General features: G+C 49.1%; 1 long non-coding RNA gene across 1 annotated transcript in view; it reads left to right on the top strand.

Moving 5' to 3' along the window:
• LOC144685264 (uncharacterized) overlaps window positions 1–26,144 on the top strand; it is a 33,130-nt gene extending 6,986 nt beyond the window's left edge. The window contains exon 3 of the long non-coding RNA XR_013577687.1: window positions 25,837–26,144. This is a non-coding gene — a long non-coding RNA (uncharacterized LOC144685264). The remainder of the gene's footprint in view (window positions 1–25,836) is intronic.
• Window positions 26,145–26,490: the final 346 nt, after the last annotated feature.

The raw sequence follows: 26,490 nt of genomic DNA, 5'->3' as shown, positions 1-26,490 counted from the left end.
CTGGTCCGGCCTCACACTCCCTGGACCCATTCCTGATGACTGCACCTCGAGGGCGCTGGTCATTGCTGCCAGAAAGTTGTGAGCAGGCGTCACAGAGTTCCATCATTCTCTCTGTGTGCTCTCAACACCCTGAATGTGGGGCTGGCCCACGTCTCTTCAGCGTCTGTGACCAGTGACGCTGTGCTCCTGAAGGGTTCGGGTGCTGAAGGCGGACAAAGGATCAGGTGCTCCTAAAGTTTCTTGGCTGCATCTCTACGATATGGCCCTGATCACCGAGCACAAGTGAGCTACCCTCGGCCAGACAGGAGTCAGACATTCTCAGAGGCTATGTGAAGATCAGTGGTGTGTCCTTGCTGCATGTCGTCATCATCTTCCTGGAATCGAGCAACTATTAGGGCTTCCACTGCATCTCCATGACAGGAGCCTTATCATAGAGGGTATGTGCACTGCCATAAGCTAGACTGGAGTCAAACATTCACAGATGCAATGTGAGGATCTATGGTGTCTCCTCACTGCATGTCGTCATCATCCTCCACAAATCTAGCAGCTATGAGAGCCTGCCGAATGTGCCAGCCTCATTTGGCCAGTGCGAGGGCCTCATCGCCATCATCGCCGCCTTCAAGGACCTCCTCACTCTCATCCCTGTCAGCGTCCTCCTCATTGGAGGAGACCTCCAGCTCCTCCTCAGCCAGCTCCTCTCACCATTGCAGCGCCATTTTGTAAAGGGTGTAGCAGGCAATGACAATGTGTGACACCCTCTGTGGACTATATTGCAGGGCTCCACCAGACTGGTCCAGGCACAGAAACCACATTTTCAGCATCCCGATGGACTGCCCCATCAAGTTGCGAGTTGCAGCATGAGCCTCGTTATACCTTCACTCTGCTGCAGTCTGAGGCGGCCGCAAGGTGTCATCAGCCACGGCCTCTTTGGGTAGCCCTTGTCATGGAGGAGCCATCCCTATAGCTTCTGTGGAAGATGTCAGGGATCTGTGACCAACTGAGAATGTAGGAGTTGTGCACATTCCCTGGAAACGTGCACAGACCTGCACAATGTGTTTCTGGTGGCCGCACACCAGTGAATGGAAGCCCTTGCAATTGATATAGTTGACCACGTGTTGTGACAGAGATCTGAGCACCATGTGAGTGCAGTCAATGGCGCCCTGCACCTGTTGGAAACCTGAGATCTGGGCAAATGCAATCACTCTTGCAACCTGGCTGTCTTGGTCCTGGGCAAAGTGCACAAAGTTGTGTGCCCTCATGAAGATGGTATCCGTGACTTCATGGATGCATTTGTGGATGGAGGCTTGTGATATCCTGCAGAGGTCACCTGTGGAGCTCTGAGAGGAGCAACTGGCGTAGAAATTTAGCGCTGCTGCCACTTACACGGCCACTGGCAGTGGATGCCCTCCATGTTCCCATGGCTCCAACTCCTGCAGCAGATGGCAGATGTGACTGACCGGTTCCCTAGACATGCGCAGTCTTCAGCGACACTGGTTCTCAGTCATCTGCAGGAATGAAAGGCGACATCTATAGACCCTCGATGTTGCTAAGCATCGATCAGCGACAGTTCACTGTGGCTCTTCAGCGATGTGTGTGTGGGAGCCCCAGCCACCCCTTCTTCCTGAGGATGCTGCTCCTCAGTCGCTCTCTCTTCCGTTGTTTTTGCTCTCTGTACGCCACAAGGCTCTATGATCCTGATGTTGTACTCCTGCAGGATGGAAGAGAGAGACGTGTGGGTTAGCATGGGTGTGCTAAGAACCTTTCCTAGTTAAGTGTGAAGGCTTCTTAATGCATCACGGAGAGTGCTGGCCACCACTTGGATGTCCAGAGTTTAGTGCGCTGCATGGCTGCCTGAAACCCCACCCAACTCTGCCCCACTCCACCTGACTGATTGGCAGTAGCTTTGCCCACTGGACTGCATGCTGTGCTCTCAGCTCAGGCCCAGGCATTCTCCTAACCCATGTTGCACTGTTAGCTGTCATCCTGGTCCAAGCCGGGATGCTGACATTGCAAGGGGCTGTGAGCGCCTCCAGCAGTGACTGCTCCATGGTCAGCTTTAGCAAGGAAATTGTACAACGTGTGCAATCATCCAACTGTTCTGCAGTCCACTAAAATGCTCATTAGTTTGCAGTTTGTGCTGGAGGGCTGAAAAGCTCTGGAGCACTTGGTGGCATTTGATGCCTCTGTGTTGCCTGAGTGGGCAGATAAGCTAGAGGCCCAACCCCAATCATATCAATGGCTGCACTTGAACTATCTCAGTCGCAGAGGAATGGTCACTTTATATAAGGCATACCTGATGCGTGGCCGCTTCCCTCGCTCACCCTAACCCCCGACCCTGAATGTTTGTGCGCTACATTGAACCACAGGGCTGCCCTTGCACCCCCCAACCACCCACACCCACCCCCCCCGCCCCCAACGCACTTCAAGCTTGAAGTCCAACTGGTGACCCTGGTGAGCACTGCACAACATTACTGTGTACTCACCTCCGCGTTCCCCTCGATGTGCAGCCTGCCAAATGCATGCCTTTTTTATGCTGTTGTGAAACACGTTGGCGTGCTTTCCTGCTGATGTAGGTGGATGATTCCAGAGGACAGACATAATAACGATTTGCAGATGTATTACGATGAGTTTCCCGAAGTCTGATGGCAGGAAACGTTGCCTGCCATTGTTGGGCTGAGTGGACAATCACAAGCTGGTTTCATGCCAGCGTGAAACCACTCGCGCCATATTGTCTGCTCACACCACTGGACACGCCTGACGCCAGTAGGCATGGAAAATCCTGTCCTCTGCCTGACAGTGGATTGAAGAAATACTCATGTATAACAAGGTGGTTCATTGATATGTTCCCCTGGGTCATGCTATTGTATGAATAGATACTGATCAGTAAATACCTTGTTCTTATGGAATTCAGGATCCATTTGTGATTATCGTACCATCCACCTCGGGTTAAAGCATTGTGGCTACTGTTGAAATATCTTGCATTATTGCGTAATGTACATTGAATGAAATTTCCTGCAATTCAAAATGACATTGGTACCCTTTCTTGAATGTAGATTGCAGGTGACACTCCAGTAGGTGGTACAATCAGGTGACTGTTTCCCTCCTAGATCACAGACTGCAAAGGCAGAGCTGTATACACAAAATGCCTTACAGGTTGTATCACATTAGTCTTGGGCTACCTGCAGGAGAGTGTCAAATACTGCAGATGCCTTTCCCACCCAGCCCCGCACCCATTGCAGGAAATTCCTCTTCTCCAAAGCCAGGGCAGTCAGTGGTAGGCCCAGTGGAATCCAATTCTGAGCACTGTGCCTTAGTCTGAGAGTGATAACTGGTAATAGCAAAATTGCTATTGTTGGTGGTGACCCAAAGGCAAGCTGAAATGCAAAAAAGCAGCAGTGAAAATGCATTAGCTCTGAAGTACAAATTCTATTGAGGAAATGAAGATAAAACCTAGCTTTAAGCACTAAAGTTTTGAATCTAACAGTCTGCAGGTTTCCAAATAAGGAGTCTGCAAGGTTAAGTGAGTGGGTAAAAAATTGGCAGATGGAGTTCAGTGTGAGAAAATGTAAACTTGTCAACTTTGGCAGGAAGAATAGAAAAGTAGTATATTATTTAAATAGAGAGAGATTTCAGGGGCAGAATTTTATGGCTGACGTGCGGGTAGCGCAGCCCACACGTCAGCGCTTAAAATGTCGCGCGAGCGTCCCGACGTCAGCACACGGCATTGCGATATTTAGGTGGGCAGGCGTTATGAAGCGCGACGCGTGCCCGCCATTAATTAAAGGCCTTGTTAAGGCCCTTAACTCGGCAATTGAAGCTGATTTTGAGGAGCCCGTGTGATCTTCCGCTCGGCGCACAGGCCCAATGGGCAGGCGGGTAATTGATTTTTTAACAAACCTCATCCACGGGTGGGATATGTAGACTCAGAGGGGCTGTTAATGTTTTTTCTGAAGTATTTAATGCAGAAAGTGTTTTAAACTTGCCTGTGTGATCCGCAGCAGTTCAGATCGATTTCCAATAGTTTCCTCTGTACTTTGAAGCTTCAGCTCAGCAGTCTGCAGATAGTAATCTTTATCAGGCTTGCAGCTTTCCGGAGGCCTCCATTTAGCCTGGGAATGAGTTCTGACATCTCCACTGGAGGCAGCTCCTCTGAGGAGGAAGGGAGGGATAGAATAAGGAGGAGGCCAGGAATAGACAATCAGCCTCCAGGGGAGCCACCTTTGGGAGGCCAGGTGCAGGCACAAAGGGCGCAGGGCCAAGAGGTTGTCCAAGGTGGAAGGGGCCACAGAAGACGCCACTATCCTGCTGCCAGGGTATACAGGCGGCGAAGCAGCTACCTCAATATGATTGAGGTGCAGTGCCGAAGGAGGCTCCGACTGTCAAGGGAAATAGTCAACTATATCTATCAGATGATTGGCCCTGAGATCTCCCCTAACTGTGTGGGTGGACACCCCATGCCAGCGGCTCTGAAGGTCACAGTTGCCCTCCACTTCCATGCCTCTGGCTCCTTCCAGGGCTCGGTGTGTGATCTTTGCGGTGTCTCCCAATCAGATGTCTACACTTGTGTCAAGCAGGTTACAGATGCTCTTTTCAGGCATGCATTGACCTTCATCCACTTCTGCTGTGACCAGGCAAGTCAGACACATTGAGCCAGAGGCTTCGCGGCCATTGCTGGCTTCCCCCGTGTCCAGGGTGCAATAGACTGTGCACATGTGGCCATCAAGGCGCCAGCAGGTGAGCCCGGTGCCTTCGTCAACAGGAAGGGCTTCCACTCCATGAACATGCAGATAGTATGTGATCACAGGATGCTGATTCTACAAGTCTGTGCAAGGTACCCAGGCAGCTCCCACGATGCCTACATCCTCAGGCACTCCCAGGTGCCGAGGCTCTTCAGTGCTCCAGCCCGGCATGATGGTTGGTTGCTGGGTGACAAGGGCTATCTCCTGCGAAGGTGGCTTATGACGCCACTCCACCATCCAAAAACAGGAGCTGAGCAGCGGTACAATAGGAGCCAGGGCACCACAAGGGCTGTGTTGGAGAGAACCATCGGCCTTCTCAAGATGCGCTTCCGTTGCCTGGATCGCTCAGGGGACGCACTCCAGTACGCCCCAGATCGCGTCTCTGTGATAGTGGTAGTCTGCTGCGCTCTCCACAATCTTGCGCTGGAAAGGGGGGATGCAGTTGACGATGAAGACCTTGATGCAGTGGATGAGGCTGCACATGATGAATCCAGCATTGGCTCAGAGGATGAGGAAGCACAGGGCAATGATGAGGGGCAGCACGCTGACCCACTATTACACCAAGGAGGCAGGGAGACCTGGGACACTTTAATCCAATGAACCTTCAGCTAGCTCTACATACATGGATCAGCAGGACCAGCAATGCCTGGCGCTTCCACACATGGCACTTAGGTGCTACATCTTCCACCTCATCAGCTGCAACTAAGGGCTTAGTACAGAAACATCAATGTCCACTCAAACACTCATGAGATGTCTGTGAAACATACAAATGCAGCACAAAGGAAACACCCTCAGCCATGGTCAGAAAAGTGGACTTTATTCCCACCAAAATAAAGCACAAACATCGCTCTGATGTACATGGTGATATATTCCCGAATCTAGGACCAACACAAAATCACCAGTGACAAACCCATGGAATGCCTAACGTGCTTTATGCTGACGTTTGCGGGTGCTATGTCTAGGTGCCACCCCATTGCTCGGAGTGGCTTGTAAGACAGCCTGCTGACTCTGCTGTCCTGTTGGCCTCGATGACCTTGGCAGCCGTCCTCTGGCCTGTGGAGCCTGTGATGGCCCCGCCTGGGAGGGAGTGACCAGTTCTAGAACTGGCACCTCCCCAGTTGTTGCAGCCTCAACGGATGCAACGGTCACTGGCAGAGGGGCGCAGGAGCTGCTGCCCTCATCCGGGGCGCCCTGAGAGGAGCTCGCAGCGACGACAGGCAGCTGCTGCGCCAATGTGAGGTCACATTGGACCTCCCTGCTCACCGCAGATGGATGGGCACCGAACGGCGACACTTGGTGCCCAGAACATCTCCGATATTGCGAATGACCACCTGTGGCCATTAGCGCTGAGAGGGCTTGCAGGTCAAAGCATAACCCAGTCAGAAGGTTCTCAATCTGCTGGAAGCCCCTCTCTATGAGAGTCACCAATCTCTCGATGGAGGAAGCCTGAAGCTCTGTCCTGAGGTTCATGTCATCACTGACACTCTGCCTGGATTCCTCCACCACAGAGACCAAGTGAAGCACACACTCATGCAACCCTGCCAGATACTCCCGCGCACCCGGCCGCTTGTCCTGCAGCTGCTGCATGGCTGACATCTCCAGAGGCATATCATCACTGCCGGACTCAGCATGTGCCTGGTCCCCTGCAGTCCTCCGGCTGCTGGCGCCATCGGCACCCTCTGTCCGTGCCATCTCCTCCAGCGATTGTGAAATGCCCTCTCCACTGTGCCCCGGGACACTAGCTGACGTCATAATCCCCACTGAAGTGTTTGTCGCTGTGCTGGTGCCTGGCTCGCTGAAAGGATGTGACACACATTGCAAGTCTTGGCCCTCAGGTGTGGAGGGGGTTCTCTGGATGTGTTGGTGGCGGCCATGCGGTGGTGATGCTGAAATTAACAACAAGGACAGTGCATCAGTTAGCGTTCAGTCAGTAACACCTTTCATCCCTTTCCCCCCAGCCTCATAAGTCGCTCACCCTTCAAGAACCTAAGGAGACGAACATTGGTGGGGTGGTAAATAGTCAAGAGGAGGCCCAAATGTGACATGCGCATATAGACAGGGTGGTCAGATGGCCTAAGGATTGCCACATGGAATGTTATGTGGATAGGCGTGCGGTTAAGCACTTGGGCAAGACAAGCAAGGTACGGGAATGCATGAGTAATGGTAGGACCGTGGGAAGTCACAACGATTACAGGGACCTTGCTGGGCAGACCCGTTAAGGTAGCAGAACAGGAACATAAGGCGTTTAACAAGGTCAAAGCCAGACTTGCCTTTATTAGCCGAGGAATAGAATGTAGGAAAAGGGAGGTCATGTTGCAAGTGCAGAAAACGCTGTCGAGGCCACATCTACACTTCTGCATTCAGTTGTGACCTGCGCTTCATGGGAGGGATGGCATTGGAGTAGGGAGAGTGCAAAGGTTCCTGACCTGGATGCATGCTGGCCTGGAGAGTTGGAGCGATGAGGAAACACTGCAAACACTTGTGACATTTGCCGTGGAGCACAGGAGATTGACAGGTCACATTATTGACCTTCGTACCGTTATGAGGGGCATAGAATGGGTGGACAGAAGGCAACATTTCCCCTTGGCGCAGGGATGACTAATTTGGTGGCATTTATTTAAGTTGAGGACAATGAGGTTGACAGGTGAAGTGCTGAGGACCTTTTGGACAGAGTAATGTGGGACGCACTGGCTGAAAGGGTGGTGGAGGTATAAACTCTCCTAAGATGCAATAAGTCTTTGGATGTGCAGCAGCAATGCCATGGCATGTTAGGCCATGGGGATAGTGGTCACAAATGGGATAAGGCGACTTTAGAAGGTGCTAAAGACGCGCATCCTCAAGGGGCCGAGGGACCTTTGTGTATGACCCACACGTCTGACTGTATCAGTCTGTGAATGAGCAGTGTTGCTGCATTAACAATTGCAGCAACCATCAGTGCTTTGGATGGTGGGGAGACAGAGTGGATGGGACTGTGGGCCTCAAATACCTGGCCGCTGCACGCCAGCGTCACCGAGACCTGCCGACCTGGCCGCTGGAACCCAGCCTCGCCGCCACCTGCTGACCTGGCCGCCTGCCTCCTCCCCAGCTCCATGGCCTGCTTCCCATTAAAGGTGAGGTGCTGCAGTGCGGCATGCCCACCACCAGTCCACTGACACTCCCGGATATTGCTCTCAGTTTTTATCTGCAGAACAGAGAAGAGGATTTATTGGGGCTGATCGCTCATGTAGTCTGCACGCGCACGCTGCACCCCAACCACAATGGCCCATCTGAGGCCTCCAGCGGCTCCTGTCCACACTACTGGTGATCAGTTCCCAGAAGAGAGTACGGCTGCTCCCAACCCCCTCCCCCAAAGGCCACCTTGGACACATTTGGTGTCCATCACTTTGAATAACACACGGGTCTTAGCGTCCATGGCAAGGAGGCGCAACTAGGTGCAGCGCCGAGGCCAGCAGATGGCTCTTGGCCACGACACCTTGAGGCTCCCCTTCCACCATCTCATCACCATCAATAAGACATGTGTTGGAGTTCTGAGTATGTGTCTAGCTGCCTCCCCTGCAGGTTGCCCCCAGACTACTCAAATGTAACAAACACCAACATATGCTGCAGGGACATCCCATCTTCTCCTTAACCACAAAGGCTGATGTAAGCATGGTCATTGTCTGTTTGCCCACCCAGTGTGCGCCAAATGCCCAATGCAGTAACGACACTAAGACATGGGGTGGGGGGGGAGCCTCAAAGGCCATGACCACCTGCTGAGTTAAATGGCCAAGGCTGACATGGTACTCACCCTTCCAGAGCGCAGCAAATCATTGAAGCGCTTGCGGCACTGCATTCCTGTGCGCCGCACAGCATCCTGAGAGCTAACAGCCTCCACCACCTCCTGCCACGCCTGCCTAGTCACGTGGGGGGGCCTTCCTCCTCCCATCCTCCGGAAACAAGACCTCCCGAGGGTTGGACACCTCTTCCAGGAGGACAGCAAGGCATACATCTGAGAGCCAAGGAGCACAGTGGCCCCCCGCTGGCCTACCCTGCAGCCTGCCCCCCTCCTCCTCCTCTGCCTTCACCTCTTGTGCTACCCGGTGACTGGCCATGGTCAACAGCCTAAACGAGGCTGCCTGGCCATTCCTTATACAGACTGCTGGTTCCCCATTGGAACCGGTGGTCTGAACACGTCTGCCGCTGATTTAATTTTCCCGATGAACACGGGAGTCTGAAACGTGCTGGGCGGGCCTTAATTTGCCCGCCCGCGCAAAATGGCGGCGTGGCCCGTTTCGGCGGCGGGGATCAGCTGCCCACCCGCCGCTGATTCGGTTGGGCCCCCCCCGCCCCGGTCAGATGCAAAATTCAGCCCCAGAACTCTGCACTGCAGAGGGATCTGGGTGTCCTGCTACATGAATCACAAAATGTTAGCATGCAGGTTCAACAAGTGATTAGGAAGGAAAGTGGAATGTTATTTATTGCAAGGGAAATGAAATATAAAAGTAAGGAAGTTTTTGCTACAGTTGTGAGATCACATCTGGAATACTCTACACAGTTTTGGTCTCCTTTCTTAAGAAAGGATATAATTGGATTAGAAGCAATTTAGGGAAGGTTTACTCAATTGATACCTGGGATTATTATCTTCTGAGGAAAAGTTGGATGTGTTGGGCCTGTATCCACTGGAGTTTAAAAAAATGAGAGGTAATCTTTTTGAAACATATAAGATCCTGAGAGGACTTGACAGGGTCGATGCTGAAAGGAAATTTCTTGTGATGGGATAGAAGAGAACTAAGGGGCACAGTTTGAAAACAAGGGGTATCTTATTTAAAACAGAGATGAGGAGAATTTTTTTTTTCTCACAGACAGTTGGTAGCCTGTAGAATTCTCGTCCCCAGAGAGTGGTAGCCGCACATCATTGATTATTTTTAAGGCTGAGTTAGATTCTTGACTGACAAGGGAGTCAAAAGGTATAGGGGGTAGACAGGAATATAGAGTTGAGGCCACAATCAGATCAGCCATGATCTTATCAAATGGTGGAGCAGGCTCAAGGGACTGAATGGCCTACTCCTGCTCCTATATTGTATATTCATCTGTTCGTTTTATACGATAATCAAGGTATAAGGAGTCATGATATCGAGAAGCACAGATAATTAACTTATGTGATCTATTATACTGTGTGTAGAATTTTGCAAGGAATAATGAGGCTAGTGCATGTAGCATGACTCAAAAGCTGAAAAGACATTTGCCTTGCTGAATGAGGAGTTTAACACTGACTGTGCTGAGGCCTACCCTTCTGATGCCATCAAGGGACTGTTCTACATGGGCAGAATTTTACGCCCCACAGGTGGGTGCATGCCTGACCCAATCAGGCGTAAAATTGCGCGTGATGACGTCGGGTAAGCGTCCCAACGTCATCGTGCACTCGCATAATATTTCGATCAGCGGGCGCACGTGGGAGCCGGGGCAGTGCCCACCATTAATTAAGAGGCCACTTAAAGCCCTTAACAGCCCAATTGATTGTGATTTTTCCTTGCCCGTGCAATTTTGAGCTCATCGCACGGGCAAAACGGGCAGGTGGACAATGTGAGTAGTGAGGAGTTTTGGAGGTAGTTTGCTGCTGGTTGCTTATTGGTACTTGGCAGCCTCATCTCTGTCTGTTCAGGGCTTCATTCTTAGCATTTCCAGGTTTAATTTCAGGGCTTACTGGTGTCTGCAAGGCCCCCGGAGGATTCAGACCATCTGGATCCTTCCAGGTATCAAACAGCCTTCCATTACCCTGGTAATGGGGATTGTGATCTCCACTGGAGGCACCTCCTCTGAGGAGGAAGAGAGGGACAGAAGGGAGAGGAGGCCAGGTGTCCCAGTGCAGCTTCCGGGGAGGGACCTGTAGGAGGAGAGGCGCAGGCACAAGGGGTGCAGGGCCAGCAGGTAGTCCAAGGTGGAAGGGGTGCAGAAAACACACTATCCTGCTGTCAGGGTTTATAGGTGGTGATGCAGCTACCTCAATATGTCTGAGGTGCAATGCCGAAGGAGGCTTCACCTCTCAAGGGAGTCCTTGACCTCCATTTGTCAGATGATTGGGACTGAGATCACCTCCAACTGTGTGGGTGGACACCCCATGCCAGTGGCTCTGAAGGTCACAGTGACCCTCAACTTCTCTGCGTCCAGCTCTTTCCAGGCGTCAGTGGGAATCTGTGTGTCGAGTCTCCCAATCAGCTGTCTACAGTTGCATCAAGCTGGTGACAGAAGCTATGTTCAGGTGGGTACTGACCTTTATTCTTTACCGTATGGATGAGGCCAGCCAGATTGAGTGAGCCAGAGGCTTTGCAATGATTGCTGGCATCCCCGCGTCCAGGGTGCAATAGACTGCACATATGTGGCCATTAAGGTGCCAGCAGGTGAGCCCGGTGCCTTCGTCAACAGGAAGGGCTTCCACTCCATGAACGTGCAGATAGTGTGTGACCACAGGATACTGATTCTGTAAGTCTGTGCAAGGTACCCTGGCAGCTCCCATGACACTTAGATCCTCAGTTACTCCCAGGTGCCAAGGCTCTTCAGTGCTCCAGCCCGGCTGAATGGATGGCTGCTGGGTAACAAGGGCTATTCCCTCAAGAAGTTGCTCATGCCGCCTCTCCGCCATCCAAGAACAGAGGCAAAGAAGTGTTACAATATGAGCCATGCTTCCACAAGGGTGGTAGTAGAGAGAACCATAGGTCTTCTCAAGATGCGCTTCCGCTGTCTGGACCATTCAGGGGTCGCACTACATAAATGTTTCTGGTCTTCAAGCCCAGGACCGTATACATAGTCAACATAAATGAACATAAAATCACCCGTGACCTGTCCCTCATGCTCATGGTGTCTTTGACTTACATTTGTGAGTGTTTTGTCTTGGTGCTCCCCCCTTGCTGGCACCGGAATAGGAGATAGCCTGCTGACTATGCTGCCTTGTTGGCCTTGATGATCTTGCCGGTCATCCTCTGGCCTAGTGGAGCCTGTGCTAGTCACACGTGGGAGGGAGAGCCAGTGCCATGGCTGGCATCTCCCCAGTCACCGCAGCCTCATCAGATGCCACAGCCACTGGCAGAGGGGTGGAGGAATTGCTGTTGTCATCCGGAGCGCCCTGAGAAGAGCCTGCAGCTTGTGCGCCAAAGTGAGGTCGCTCTGGACCTCCCTGCTCCCCATTGATGGACGGGTACCTAGCTGGGATACAGGGTGCCTCATCCACCTCCCACACGGACACTGACCACCTGAGGTCAGTACCTGCATGAGGACTTGCAAATGCGAGTGCAACCTCAGGAACCCCTGATTTTGTTCCTGGAGCAGCCTCTCCATGAGAGTCTCCACTCTCTCAATGGAGGAGGCAGTGCACTTGGCCATGAGGGTCAGCGTAGTGCTCATGCTCCGCATGGACTCATCCATAACGGAGACCATGGCACGCATGCCCTCATTGATCTCCGCCAGATCCTCCCACACATCTCGCTGGTCATCCAGCATCTGCCACCTAACGGATGACTCCAGAGGCTCATCATCAGCCTTCGACTGAGCATCATCCTTGTCCCCAGCAGTCCTCTGACTGCTGGTGCCCTGGGCACTCTCTGTGTCTGCCTGCACCTCAAGCTAGTGCAAAGTGTGCTCACCAATGTGCACCGAGATACTAGCCACCAATCTAATGCCCATGGAGGTGCTGGTATCTGCGCTGGTGTCTGCTTGACAGAGCGGGTGTGACGCAGGTGCGACAGAAGCTCGGTGGTCCTCCGGTGTCAGGGGTGGCCCTTTGGGGTCCGCAGAGCGAAAGCCTGCTGGCGAACCTAAAATGGAGAACAAGGACATGTCATTAGTTAAAGTCATCTCACTGTCGCTGTGCATGCCAGGCACCCTGGTGAGACCATGGAGATCTGCATCACGGTGCCCTCGTCTTCCAGTGATCAATGGGGACTCTAGGTTCAAGGCTCCCATCAATGAAGAGACTATAGCAGAATGGTTACACGATCCAAAAGTCTCACCTCTGCATTGCACCTTTACCATGTCTGGCACCCCCACCTCGCCACGCTCGGTTGCACGGGGCATGTGCCAGCTCTCAAGCTCCAGGGCATCTTGCTCGTATTGGGAAAGGATTAGGAGGGTAGCGGGGCCTCCGCCAGTCCACAACCTTTAGATATTGTTGTGGGCTGTCTTCTCCTGAAACAACAGAGGAGCATTGTTTAGTCCACTTTGTACCTGCAGCTCCATTGCAGCCTGGCCAACCCCAGCCTAGGAGCACCTGGCAGGGCACATCCATATGGGCCTCGAGCCATCGAGCCACAAGGCACTCAGTCCAAGCAGCCAGGGTGCATCCTCTTGGCCAGCTCTGGGGTTATTGACAGTTGGCACTCAGACTCCAGAACTCCCCCACGGGGGGATGGCCACACCTTGACACACTAACCCATGCCAACATGATACTCGCCTTTCCTGAGTGCACCAGGTCATTGAAAAGCTTCTGGCACTGGTCGCAGGTGCGCTGTACCACATCATGAATATACATTGAAATGCAAACTAGTCAAGTGGAAGAGAAGGCAGCTTAGGAAATGCAATAATAAGATTGCCAAATTATGAACTTGTGGAGAATCAAGACAGGCCTGATTTGCAATGGAACACATGGGCCAGAATTTTGAGGTCGGCGTGTGGGCATGGCAGGTGGGCCAGGGAACGGCCAGGAAACGGTCAGATGTCCGCGATCGGACCCCTGACGGTGATTCCACACTGGCAGGCCAATTAAGGCCCACCCAGCGTGAAATGCGGCTCTGCACTGGCCGGGAAGGGCCGAGTGGGGGCGGGGGCCACATCATGGCTGCTCACCATTGCTGCCATCTCCTCGTATGCCATCTTTGTGAGGTATGGTAGTTTCCTCCTCCCATCCTTGGGGACAAGGGTGTCCCTCCTGGTGGCCACCTCCTCCAGGAGAATGGGAGGCACTCATCAGAAAAGTGGGGGGCCAAGTGCCCACCTGACCAGCCCTCCCACTTGCCGTGACAACGCAGAGGAGACATACTTCCGTGGTAGCCGTCCAGGGGCAGCCTGTGCCGTTTTTAAACCAGCTGCCTGGTTGCCATTGGACGCGGTGGCCAACAGGCCCCTGTCCCTGCTCGGCCCTTCCTGGCCAGTGCGGAGCCGCATTTCACGCTGGGTGGGCCTTAATTGGCCCGCCAGCATGGAATCATGGTCAGGGCCTGAGTACAGGCATCTGACCATTTCCTGGCCATTCCCTGGCCCACCCACCATGCCCGCACGACAACCTCAAAATTCTGGCCCATGTGTTCCATTGCAAATCAGGCCTGTCTTAATTCTCCAACTTTGGCCATCTTATTATTGCATTACCTAAACTGCCTTCTCTTCTACTTGACTAGTTTGCATTTCAATGTTATTGTATATTCATCTTGGTGAAGGTGGAAAATGGGCAGTGGTGGATTAGTTGCCCATGATATAGCACACACTATTTTTACTTTCTATTGAAGTCAATGTAAAGTAAAATCGGATGAGTGTTTAATGGGTGGCTGATCTGTAAGTGCCCATTTTACATCCCCACCTATATTAAAGTTTTGTTCTTTGATATGGAATTATAAATAGAAATTGTCCCTGTCTGTGGCTCCCTATTCAGCACTCCTCTTTTCACCTTGATTTGGCTACTCTCTAACAATTAACCAATGTTTCCCAAACCTCAGCCAATTTCTTAAATGTTTCCAAGATTAGCTAGTAGCTTTTCAGACAAAAGCTTTTTAGAAGACTTTGTTACATCACTTTTATGTCACTTCCTCATAAAAGTCAATGCTGCTGGCAAACAGGATTTACCCCTTCTAAATAATGTTATTGTGCAAATAATCCTCAAGTTTCTTTTATAAGGTATTGAAGTAAGACTAATAGGTTTGTAATTTATCTGACCTATCACCAGAAGCAACAAGGCCTCTAAAGGGTTTGAATTATTCAATCAATTTGAAATTGAAATATGGAAAAATCATAATTTCATACACCATATAACATAATGAACCAAATTACTTGCATAAGATATGGATATTCAAATAGTTGCAAGGGCGCAAGACAAAAATTTTAGTCCAATCAACAATAAATAAATAAATTTGTGCCTGTGACAATTAAAACATTGTCAATAACATCTCATCAATCATTGAAATGAAATAAAAAGATGATGCTGGAAGTACTCAACTGGTCAGGCAGCATCTGCAGAGAGAGAGAGAAACAGAGTTAATGACCAGGATTTTCCTGTCCCATCTGCGGTGGGAATTGTTGCAGGCAGGATGGAAAATTTGACAGATCAGCAAAAGGTCCGTTGACTTCAGGCAGGAATTTCTGGTCCCTCAGTGGGTAGGACTGGAAAATCCTGGTCAACATTTGAGGTGTATGATCTTGTGTGATAGATTCTGATGAAAGGTCATTGGTCTGAAGCTTACTAGCTGTATAAATTAGGATTAAGTGTATACAGGTGGAGGGTATTGATTGGATGATTGCTTGAGCACATATAAAGAGACACTTACTGACACGATGGGGGCAGTGTAGGGAGGGGGAGAGGTGGGGGACTTGTTGACTAAATCTAAAGCTGAGTAAAGATTGGTTTCTGGTCTGCTACTTCACCAGCTGGCTGTCAGCAATTTAACAAGCCTTAACTCATATCGTCTTTCCTAAGATGTTGCCTGACCTGCAGAGTTATGCACATTTTCTGTTTTTATCTCATATTTCTAGCGTCATAGTATTTTGCTTTTGAATCATTCAAACGAACCACTTTGAACTTCATGCCTAAAGACTGCTTTTTCATTAAAAAGGGAACAAAGCAATTTAAAATTTGTCACAATCTCATATAAGGGTACTGCTATAAAGATATGAAATATTGATTTTTAATTCATCGGCTGGAAACAGGAATTGGACTTGTAAAAAGACAGATTTTTTGAAACAGGCCAAAGTGATTTTAACCAGGGCCACTCAGCTCCTGACCTCATTACAGCCTTGTTCAAACATGGACAAAAAAGCTAAACTCCCGAGGTGAGATGAGAATGACTGCCCTTGACATCAAGGCAGCATTTGACCAAGTGTGGCATCAAGGAGCCCTAGCAAAACTGGAGTCAATGGGAATCGGGGGAAAACTCTCTACTGGTTAGAGTCATGCTTAGTGCAAAGAAAGATGGTTGTGGTTGTTGAAGGTCAGTCATCTCAGCTCTGGGACATCACTGCAGCAGTTCCTCAGATCAGTGTCCTCAGCCCAACCATCTTCAGCTGCTTCATCAATGACCTTCTTTCCATCATTAGGTCAGAAGTGGGGATGTTCACTGAAGATTGTACAATATTCAGCACCATTTGCGACTCCTGAAGCAGTCCATGTCCAAATGCAGCAAGACCTGGACAATATCCGGTCTTGGGCTGACAACTGGCAAGTAACATTCACGCCACACAAGTGCCAGGCAATGACCATCTCCAACAAGAGAGAATCTAACCATCGCCCTTGACGTTCAATGGGATTACCATCACTGAATCCACTATTAACATCGTGAGGCCTACCATTGACCAGAAACTGAACTGGACGTGAAGCTGGGAAGAGTGTCCTGCAGTCAGCATTGTGGTGAAGCAGTCTGGGAAGAGTGTACTACAGTCAGCATCACGGTGAAGCAGTCACTTCAAAAAGTGACGTCAGCACAAAGGTGAGAGCTGAATGGTGAGTAGTGGGTAAGTGTTTTTCTCCAGTTTTTTTCTCCAGTTTTTCTCCAGTTTAAAATAGATTCAGTGAAGGAAAGGTAAGAGTTCTAGTTTTTATTTAAAGAACATAAATAATTTAACTTTTTTTACTGTATTTAACTTAAAGTAAGGGTTTTCTTTTCAGGGCAGCTCAGTCCCGTGTTATATACCGCCTGCAACATGTGGGAAGTCCCAGGCACTCCTTGCGCTCTGACCGGCCACGTATGCAGGAAGTGCCACCAGCTGCAGCTACTTGAGCTCCAAGTTTCGGAGCTTGAGCAGCAGCTGGAGGCACTGAGGTACATTCGCAAAGCTGAGAGTTTCATGGATAGCACGTTTTTAGACATGGTCACCCCACAGCTTACAGAAGTGCAGATAGAGAGGGAATGGGCGACCATCAGTCAGAAGAAAGGTGTCAGGCAGGTAGTCAGGAAATCCCCAGGGTGCATCTCGCTCAAGAATCGTTTTTCTGTGTTGGAAAACAGTGAGAGTGACAGTTCCTCTGGGGAGTGCAGCCACGCTCATGGCACTGTGAGTGGCTCAGCTGCATGGGGGGGAGGATAAAAAGGGGAAGAGCAATAGTGATAGGAGACTTGATAGTAAGCGGAACAGACAGGTGTTTCTGTGGCTGTAGACATGGCTCCAGGGTCAAGGATGTCACTGAATGGCTGCAGGGCATTCTAAAGGGGGTGGGCAAACAGACAGAGATCGTGGTACACATTGGTACCAACGACATAGGTAGAAAGAGGGATGAGGTCCTGCAAGCAGAATTTAGGGAGATTAAAAAACAGGACCTCAAAGGTAGTAATCTCTGGATTACTTTTAGTGCCACACGCTAGTGAGTATAGAAATAAGAGGTTAGTCCAGATGAATGCGTGGCTGGAGAGATGGTGCAGGATGGAGGGCTTTAGATTTCTAGGACATTGGGGCCATTTCAGGGGCGGGGGGACCTGTATAAGGCGGACAGGTTGCAGCTGAACCAGAATGGGACTAACATCATTGTGGGAAGGTTTGCTATTGCTGTTGGGGAGGGTTTAAACTAACTTGGCAGGGGGATGGGATCCTGAGAGCAGGTTCAGCAGGGGGAGATGCACAACCAAAATTAGAAGAGAGAACAAGTGAGTCTGGAAGGCATAGAAATTATAGGCCAGTTAAGGCACAAGGGAATTTGGTAAGGTTGGATGTTATTTATTTTAATGCAAGGAGTCTGACAAATAAGGCCGATGAGTTGAGGGCACAAATTAACACATGGAAGTATGATGTCATTGCTGTCACAGAGACATGGTTGAGAGAGGGGCAGGATTGGCAGCCCAATATTCCAGGATACAGGGTCTTCAGGCGAGACAGGGAAGGAGGTAAAAGAGGAGTGGGTATTGCAATATTGATCAAGGAATCAATTACAGCAGTAAGGAGGGATGACATCTTAGAAGGCTCCTCAAATGAAGCCATATGGGGAGAACTGAAAAACAAAAATGGAGCTATCACATCGCTGGGAGTGTACTATCGGCCCCCCAAACAGTCAGAGAGAAAAAGAAGAGCAGATATGTAGGCAAATTTCAGAGAAGTGTAAAAATAATAAGAGTAGTAATAGTGGGGGATTTCAGCTTCCCCAACATTAACTGGGTTAGTCATAGTGTGAAAGGTTTAGAGGGAGCAGAATTCTTAAAATGCATCCAGGAGAGCTTTTTAAGCCAGTACATAGAAAGTCCTACAAGAGAGGGGGGCGGTCCTGGACTTAATTTTAGAGAATGAAGCCGGGCAAGTGGTAGAGGTATCCGTGGGGGAGCACTTTGCAGACAGTGATCATAACTCCGTTACATTCAAGGTTGTTATGGAAAAGGACAAGGATGGGCCAGAAATCTGAGTTCTAAATTGGGGGAAGGCCGATTTTAATAAGATCAGATATGATTAGGCCAGAGTGGACTGGGAGCAGCTACTTTTAGGTAAATCTGTGTCAGAGCAGCGGGACTCATTCAAGAAGGAAATAGAGAGAGTACAGGGCCAACATATTCCAGTAAAGACAAAGGGTGGGACCAACAAATCCAGGGAACCCTGAATGCCGAGGGATATACAGGATTGGATAAAGAGAAAAAAAGGGGGCTTATGGCTCTGTGACTCTCTGGACTAGTCATATAAATACTGTGGCTACAAGAGCCTTTCAGAGGATAGGAATAGTGCGATGAGTAACTCACCTCCTGATTCCCCAAAGCCAGTCCACCATCTACAAGGTAGAAGTCAGGGGTTTGTTGGAACACTCTCCACTTGCCTGGATGAGTGCAGCTCCCACAACACTCAAGAAGCTTGACACCATTCAGGGCAAAGCAGCCCGCTTGATTGGCACCCAATCCACAAACACTCACTCCCTCCGCTACCGACGCACAATGGCAGCAGTGTCCACCATCTACAAAATGCACTGCAGGAATTCACCAAGGCTCCTTAGGCAGCACCTTCCAAACCCACAACCACTACCATATAGAAGAACAAGGGCAGCAGACATATGGGAACACCACCACCTGGAATTCCCCCTCCAAATCACCATAAGACCCATAAGACATAGGAGTAGAAATTAGGCCATTCGGCCCATCAAGTCTGCTCCGCCATTCAATCATGGCTGATAAGTTTCTCAACCCCATTCTCCTGCCTTCTCCCCGTAACCTTTGATCCCCTTACCAATCAAGAACCTATCTATCTCGGTCTTAAATACACTCAATGACCTGACCTACACAGCCTTCTGTGGCAATGAATTCCATAGATTCACCACTCTCTGGCTAAAGAAGTTTCTCCTCATCTCTGTTCTAAAAGGTCTTCCCTTTACTCTGAGGCTGTGCCCTCAGGTCCTAGTGTCTCCTACTAATGGAAACATCTTTCCCACGTCCACTCTATCCAGGCCTTTCGGTATTCTGTAAGTTTCAATCAGATCCCCCCTCATCCTTCTAAACTCCATCGAGTATGGACCCAGAGTCCTAAAACGTTCCTCACGTGTTAAGCCTTTCATTCCTGGGATCATTCTCGTGAACCTCCTCTGGACCCTCTCCAGGGCCAGCACATCCTTCCTGAGATACGGGGCCCAAAATTGCTCACAATATTCTAAATGTGGTCTGACCAGAGCCTTATAAAGCCTCAGCAGCACATCCCTGCTTTTATATTCTAGTCCTCTCGAAATAAATGCCAACATTGCATTTGCCTTCCTAACTACCGACTCAACTTGCAAGTTAACCTTAAGAGTGGAACTCATTTCTTGCTATCTTGACTCCATTCTCTCTCCCCTTGTCCAGTCTCTTCCCACCTACATCCATGATTCCTCTGATACCCTACATCATATCAACAATTTCCAGTTCCCTGGCCCCAACCGCCTCCTCTTCACCATGGACGTCCAATCCCTCTACACCTCCACCCCCCACTGGGATGGTCTGATGGCTCTCCACTTCTTCCTTGAACAGAGGCCCGAACAATCCCCATCCACCACTACTCTCCTCCGTCTGGCTGAACTCATTTTCACACTGAACAATTTCTCCTTAAAATCCTTTCACTTCCTCCAAATAAAAGGTGTGGCTATGGGTACCCACATGGGCCCCAGTTATGCCTGTCTTTTCATGGGGTATGTGGAACATTCCTTGTTCAAGTCCTACTCCAGCTCCCTCCCACAATTCTTTCTCTGGTACATCGATGTTTGCTTCGGTGCTGCTTCATGCTCTTGTCTGGACCTGGAAAAATTTATTAATTTTGCTTCCAATTTCCACCCCTTCATCATTTTCACATGGTCCATTTCTGACACTTCCCTTCCCTTCCCTTCCTTGACCTCTCTGTCTCAATTTCTGGTGATAGACTGTCCACCAATATTCATTACAAGCCTACCGACTCCCACAGCTACCTCGACTACAGCTCCTCACACCCCGCTTCCTGAAAGGACTCCATCCCATTCTCTCAGTTCCTTCGCCTCCGTTGCATCTGTCCTGATGATGCCACTTTCAAAAACAGTTCCTCTGACATGTCTTCCTTCTTCCTTAACCAAGGTTTTCCACCCACAGTGGTTGACGGGGCCCTCAACCGTGTCCGGCCCATCTCCCGCGCATCCGCCCTCACACCTTCCTCTCCCTCCCAGAACCATGATAGGCTCCCCCTTGTCCTCACTTATCACCCCACCAGCCTCCGCATTCAAAGGATCATCCTCCGCCATTTCCGCCAACTCCAGCATGATGCCACCACCAAACACATCTTCCCTTCGGGGCATTCCTCAGGGATCGTTCCCTCCAGGACACCCTGGTCCACTCCTCCATCACCCCCTACACCTCAACCCATGCAACCTGCCCCTTTACTTCCCCTCTCCTCACCATCCAAGGGATCAAACACGCCTTTCAAGTGAAGCAGCATTTCACTTGCACTTCCCTCAATTTAGTCTACTGCATTCGCTGCTCCCAATGCGGTTTCCTCTACATTGGAGAGACCAAACACAGACTGGGTGACCGCTTTGCAGAACACCTTCGGTCTGTCCACATGCATGACCCAGACCTCCCTGTCGCTTGCCATTTCAACACTCCACCCTGCTCTCAAGCCCACATGGCTGTCCTTGGCCTGCTGCATTGTTCCAGTGAAGCTCAACGCAAACTGGAGGAACAGCACCTCATCTTCTGACTAGGCACTTTACAGCCTTCCAGACTGAATATTGAGTTCAACAATTTTAGATCATGAGCTCTCTCCTCCAACCCCACCCCCTTTCCGATCCCCCTTTTTCTTTTCCCACCTATTTCCATTATTTTTAAATGTATTTCCATCCATTGTTTTATCTCTACCTTTTAGCCTATTTCGAACCCTTCCCTTCACCCCACCCCACCCCCACTAGGGCTATCCATACCTTCCTTGTCCTGCTTTCTTCCCTTAATTAGCACACCACCTTCAACACCTCTGTCCTTTTGTCAATGACATCTTTTGGCTATCTCCACCTATCACTGGCCATCTATCCAGCTCTACCCTCCCCCCGCTTAAACCAGCTTATATTTTACCTCATTTCTATTTTTACTTAGTTCTGTTGAAGAGTCATACGGACTCGAAACGTTAACTGTATTCCTCTCCACAGATGCTGCCAGACTTGCTGAGTTTTTCCAGATATTTTTATTTTTGTTTTGGATTTCCAGCATCCGCAATTTTTTGCTTTTATCTTTTGTCTATGCCTCTATTCTTCCTACCAAAGTGCATGACCTCACACTTCCCCACCTTGTAGTCCATCTGCCACTTCTTTGCCCATTCTACTAACCTGTCTAAATCCTTCTGCAGCCTCCCCGCCTCCTCAATACTACCTGTCCCTCCACCTATCTTTGTATCATCTGCAAACTTAGCCAGAATGCCCTCAGTTCCTTCATCTGGATCATTAATGTATAAAATGAAAAGTTTTGGTCCCAACACTGACCCTTGCCGAACTCCACTAGTCACCGGCCGCCATCCTGGAATGACCCCCTTATCCCCACTCTCTGCCTCCTGCCAGACAGCCAATCTTCTATCCATGCTAGTACCTTGCCTCTAACACCATGGGCTCTTATCTGACTGAGCAGCCTCCTGTGTGGCACCTTGTCACAGGCCTTCTGGAAGTCCAAGTAGATAACATCCATTGGCTTTCCTTTGTCTAATCTGCTCGTAACCTCCTCAAAGGATTCTAACAGATTTGTCAGGCATGACCTCCCCTTGATGAAACCATGCTGACTTTGCCCTATTTTACCATGCACTTCCAAGTAATCTGAATTCTCATCCTTAATAATGGACTCTAAACTCTTACCAACGTCCGAGGTCAGGCTAATCGGCCTGTAATTTCCCGTCTTTTGCCTCAATCCCTTCTTAAACAGGGGGGGTTACATTAGTGATTTTCCAGTCCTCTGGGACCCTCCCTGACTTCAGTGATTCCTGAAAGATCACCACTAATGCCTCCACTATCTCTTCAGCTATCTCCTTCAGAACTCTGGGGTGTAATCCATCTGGTCCAGGTGATTTATCCACCTTCAGACCTTTCAGTTTTCCTAGCAACTTCTCCTTGGTAATGGCCACCATACTCACCTCTGCCGCCCGACTCTCTTAAATTTTGGGGATGTTACTCGTGTCTTCCTCCGTGAAGACTGACCCAAAGTACCTATTCAGTTCCTCCACTATTTCTTTGTTCCCCATTATTACTTCTCCAGCGTCATTTTCCAGCTGCCCAATGTCCACTTTTGCCTCTCTCTTACCCTTTATATATCTAAAAAAACTCTTGCAATCTTCTTTTATATTACTAGCTAGTTTACCCTCATATTTAATCTTCTCCCTCCTTATTTCTTTTTTAGTTGTCCTCTGTTGGTCTTTGTAGGCTTCCCAATCCCCTGGCTTCCCACTGCTCTTCGCCGCATTGTATGCTTTCTCTTTAGCGTTTATGCTGTCCCTGACTTCCCTTGTCAGCCATGGTTGCCTCGTCCTCCCTTTAGTATGCTTCTTCTTCCTAGGGATGAATTTTTGCTGTGTCTCCCAAATTACTCCCAGAAACTCCTGCCATTGCTGTTCCACTGTCTTTCCTGCTAGGCTCATCTCCCAGTCAATTCTGGCCACCTCCTCCCTCATGCCTCTGTAGTTACCTATATTCAACTGTAATACCGTTACATCTGATTCCAGCTTTTTCCTCTCAAATTTCAGGTTAAATTCTATCATATTATGGTCACTTCCTCCTTAAGGGTTCCTTCACCTTAAGCTCCCTTATCAAATCTGCCTCATTACACATCACTAAATCTAGAATTGCCTGTTCCCTAGTGGGCTCCACCACAAGCTGCTCCAAAAAGCCATCCCGTAGACATTCCACAAATTCCTTTTCTTGGGATCCACTACCAACCTGATTTTCCCAGTCTACCTGCATATTGAAATCTCCCATGATCACTGTAACCTTGCCTTTTTGTATACACGCCTTTTCTATCTCCTGGTGTATCTTGTGCCCCACATCCTGACTACTATTCGGAGACCTGTACATAACTCCCATTATGTTTTTTTTTACCTTTGCGGTTCCTCAACTCTACCCACACAGATTCTACATCATTCTTGCTATCGATTTAATTTCATTTCTTACTAACAAAGCAACCCCACCCCCTCTGCCAACCTGCCTATCTTTTCGATCAGATGTATATCCTTGGATATTTAGCTCCCAGTCCTGATCCCCTTGCAGCCATGTCTCTGCGATGCCCACCACATCATACCTGCCAATTTCAATCTGCGCCACAAGCTCATTTACCTTATTTCGTATACTGCGTGCATTCAGATACAACACCTTCAGTCCTGTATTTCCCATCCCCCTTCTCATTGTCCTTTATCTGATGTGCTTGAGGATAGATTCCTAGCCCTTTCCAAACACTCTGTCCTATTTTGTGTTCTGGAGACTTTAATAGCCTCTCCTGGGCTCTCCTTCCTTTTCAGTTTTTTCATAATTTTCCATGAAGTTGAATCCACCCCCCCACATGCTAACCTGCTGCTTTGTTTCCCATTAGTCATACTTCTTGGAGTTTTACCCTTCCCTTTCCCCCCACTTTCTAGTTTAAAGTCCTGTTGACCACCCTATTTACCATTTTCGCTAGAACATTGGTCCCAGATCGGTTCAGCTGGAGACCGTCCCAACAGTACAGATCCCTCCTGTTCCAATACTGATGCCAGTGCCCCATGAAATGGAACCCCTCTTTCCCGCACCACTTCTTTAGCCACATGTTTACTTTCCTTATTCTCACGTCCCTATGCCAATTTGCACGTGGCTCAGGTAGTAATCCAGAGATTATAACCCTTGAGGACCTGTTCTTTAATTTAGTTCCTAGTTCCTGATAATCCCCAAACAAGTCCTCTTTCCTGGTCTTACCTATGTTATTTGTCCCGATGTGGATCACAACCACTGGATCCTCCCCCTCCCTCTCCAAAATCCTTTCAAGCCTGTCAGAGATGTCCCTCACCCTGGCACCGGGCAGGCAACATATTATGCGGGACTCTCAATCCTGCTTACAAAGGATGCTATCAATTCCCCTAATTATAGAACCCCCTACAACTACCACTTGTCTTTTTGCTCCCCCCCTCTTGAATGGCCTCCTGTGCCATGGTGCCGTGGTCAGCTGGCTCATCCTCCCTACAGCCCTGTTCCCCATCCACACAGGGAGCAAGTACCTCGTACCTGTTGGACAAGGTCAAGAGCTGAGGCTCCTCTGTTCCTGAACACATGATCCCTCTACCTGCCTCACTTGCAGTCACACCCTGCTGACCCTGACCACTGACTGAATTTGAGGTACTTAATCTACCGGGTACGACTGCCTCCTGAGACAAAGCGTCCAGGTAAATCTCCCCCTCCCAGATGTGCCGCAGCGTCCGGAGCTCGGACTCCAGCTCATCAATTCTGAGCCAGAGTTCCTCCAGCAACCAACACTTGCTGCAGATGTGGTCACTGCGGCTCGCAATGGGATCTGCCAGCTCCCACATCATACAGCTACAGCACATCACCTGCCCAGCCATCTCTACTTAGTTAATTAATTTATTAATTCGCTTTGCAGTGTTTTTTCAAATTTGGTGCAGATTTCCTACTAACCAATCAGGTCACAGCTTTCCTGTGACGTCACTTTTTCACTTCTATCCTGTGTCTCCGCCGCTCTCCTTGCACTCTTTTATCCTGTGTCTCTGCCGCTCTCCACGCGCTCTTTTATCATCTGTCTTCGCTGCTCTCCTCGCGCTCTTTTACCATCCAGACTTGGAAAAATATCACTGTCCCTTCACTGTTGCTGGGTCAAAATCCTGGAACTCCCTTCCTAACAGCACTGTGGATGTACCTACACCACATGGACTGCAGCGGTTCAAGAAGGCAGGTCACCACCACCTATTCAAGGGCAACTAGAGATTGGCATTAAATGCTGGCCTAGCCAGCAAAACCCACATCCCGTGAATGAATTTTTAAAAAACTACATCAAAATGGTCAATACTAGTTTATATTACTATGTATATTCCACATTCCAATCCAAAGCAGTGGAGTTGGAGAGTCTGCAAAACTTACCAAGGAGAATAACACCCACCCTGCCCCCTAGCACACCACTCAGGAACTGTTAAAGACCTCCCTTCCTGTCCTATTACCAAGATGTCTATTGAAATCACTTACAGCATTCAACAGCTGAAGACAAACCATTCAAAGTTTAACTGCTTGGGCAAAAGACCTATGTTTTCAAAATAGTTCTCCAGACAAGCTAATCGATTTATAATTGGAATATGTAATTATGCTTGAATTACTGGCAATTGGAGAGAGATCACATGACCAGCCCAAGTCTTGTGTAGTTTCGGCACATGGATTTCTCAGCTGAACTGGACTATCAGTTGAGCTCCTCCTCCTCTCTCTCTGACAAACTTGGACCCTGTCTACTAATTTGACTTTGTCTCCATTTTGCAGTAGACTGAGATTTCTTGAAGAAAGAATTCAACCCCACAGCAGCATCTCCAGGAAGAAAGAAAGATCAGCTACACCTTTAAACTGCCTCAGCACTGGAAGCAAGACAACTGGATTCAGCCTGCAGCCAGCAATTACAGCTATGAAATGTGAACTTCTTCTATTTCTTACGGACTATGATTTGGCCAAATCTATCCCCCCCTACATGGTAATCTATATTTTTGTGTGTGAACTTTGAATGTGTCTGTGTGTAAGTCGAACATTGTTTATTATTTTACCTAGATCAGTTTAAATATAATAAAACTAACCTGCTTCTTTGCTAAACTCAAGAAAACCTGTCCGATTGGTTCTTTTATGACCACAGTGTGTAAACAGTTAAGCAAACACTAAATTTGTAAAGATATCTTTCTCTTAAAATAAAACCTGCTGCAGTCGAACAAGGAGAGAGAAAAAGAGGGGAGCCCTACGACCTCTCCTAATCTGGTTGTAACAGCATGATCAGATAGAACTCCAATATTTATCACAAGGGCACATAAATAAATCAGCCTGACTTGCTAGGTGTTTTAATTTTGTCAGTACAAATACTTGTGCAGATTTTGATGGCTGCAAACAGAATGTGCAAAGGTCTCATTATACCTTCTAATTGTGGGAAATCAT

The sequence above is a fragment of the Cetorhinus maximus genome, chromosome 10, assembly GCF_964194155.1.
Source record: "Cetorhinus maximus chromosome 10, sCetMax3.hap1.1, whole genome shotgun sequence".
In the NCBI taxonomy this organism is placed as follows: domain Eukaryota; kingdom Metazoa; phylum Chordata; class Chondrichthyes; order Lamniformes; family Cetorhinidae; genus Cetorhinus; species Cetorhinus maximus.
The sequence above is the reverse complement of the archived record's forward strand: the minus strand, read 5'-3'. Positions and strand labels throughout refer to the sequence as shown.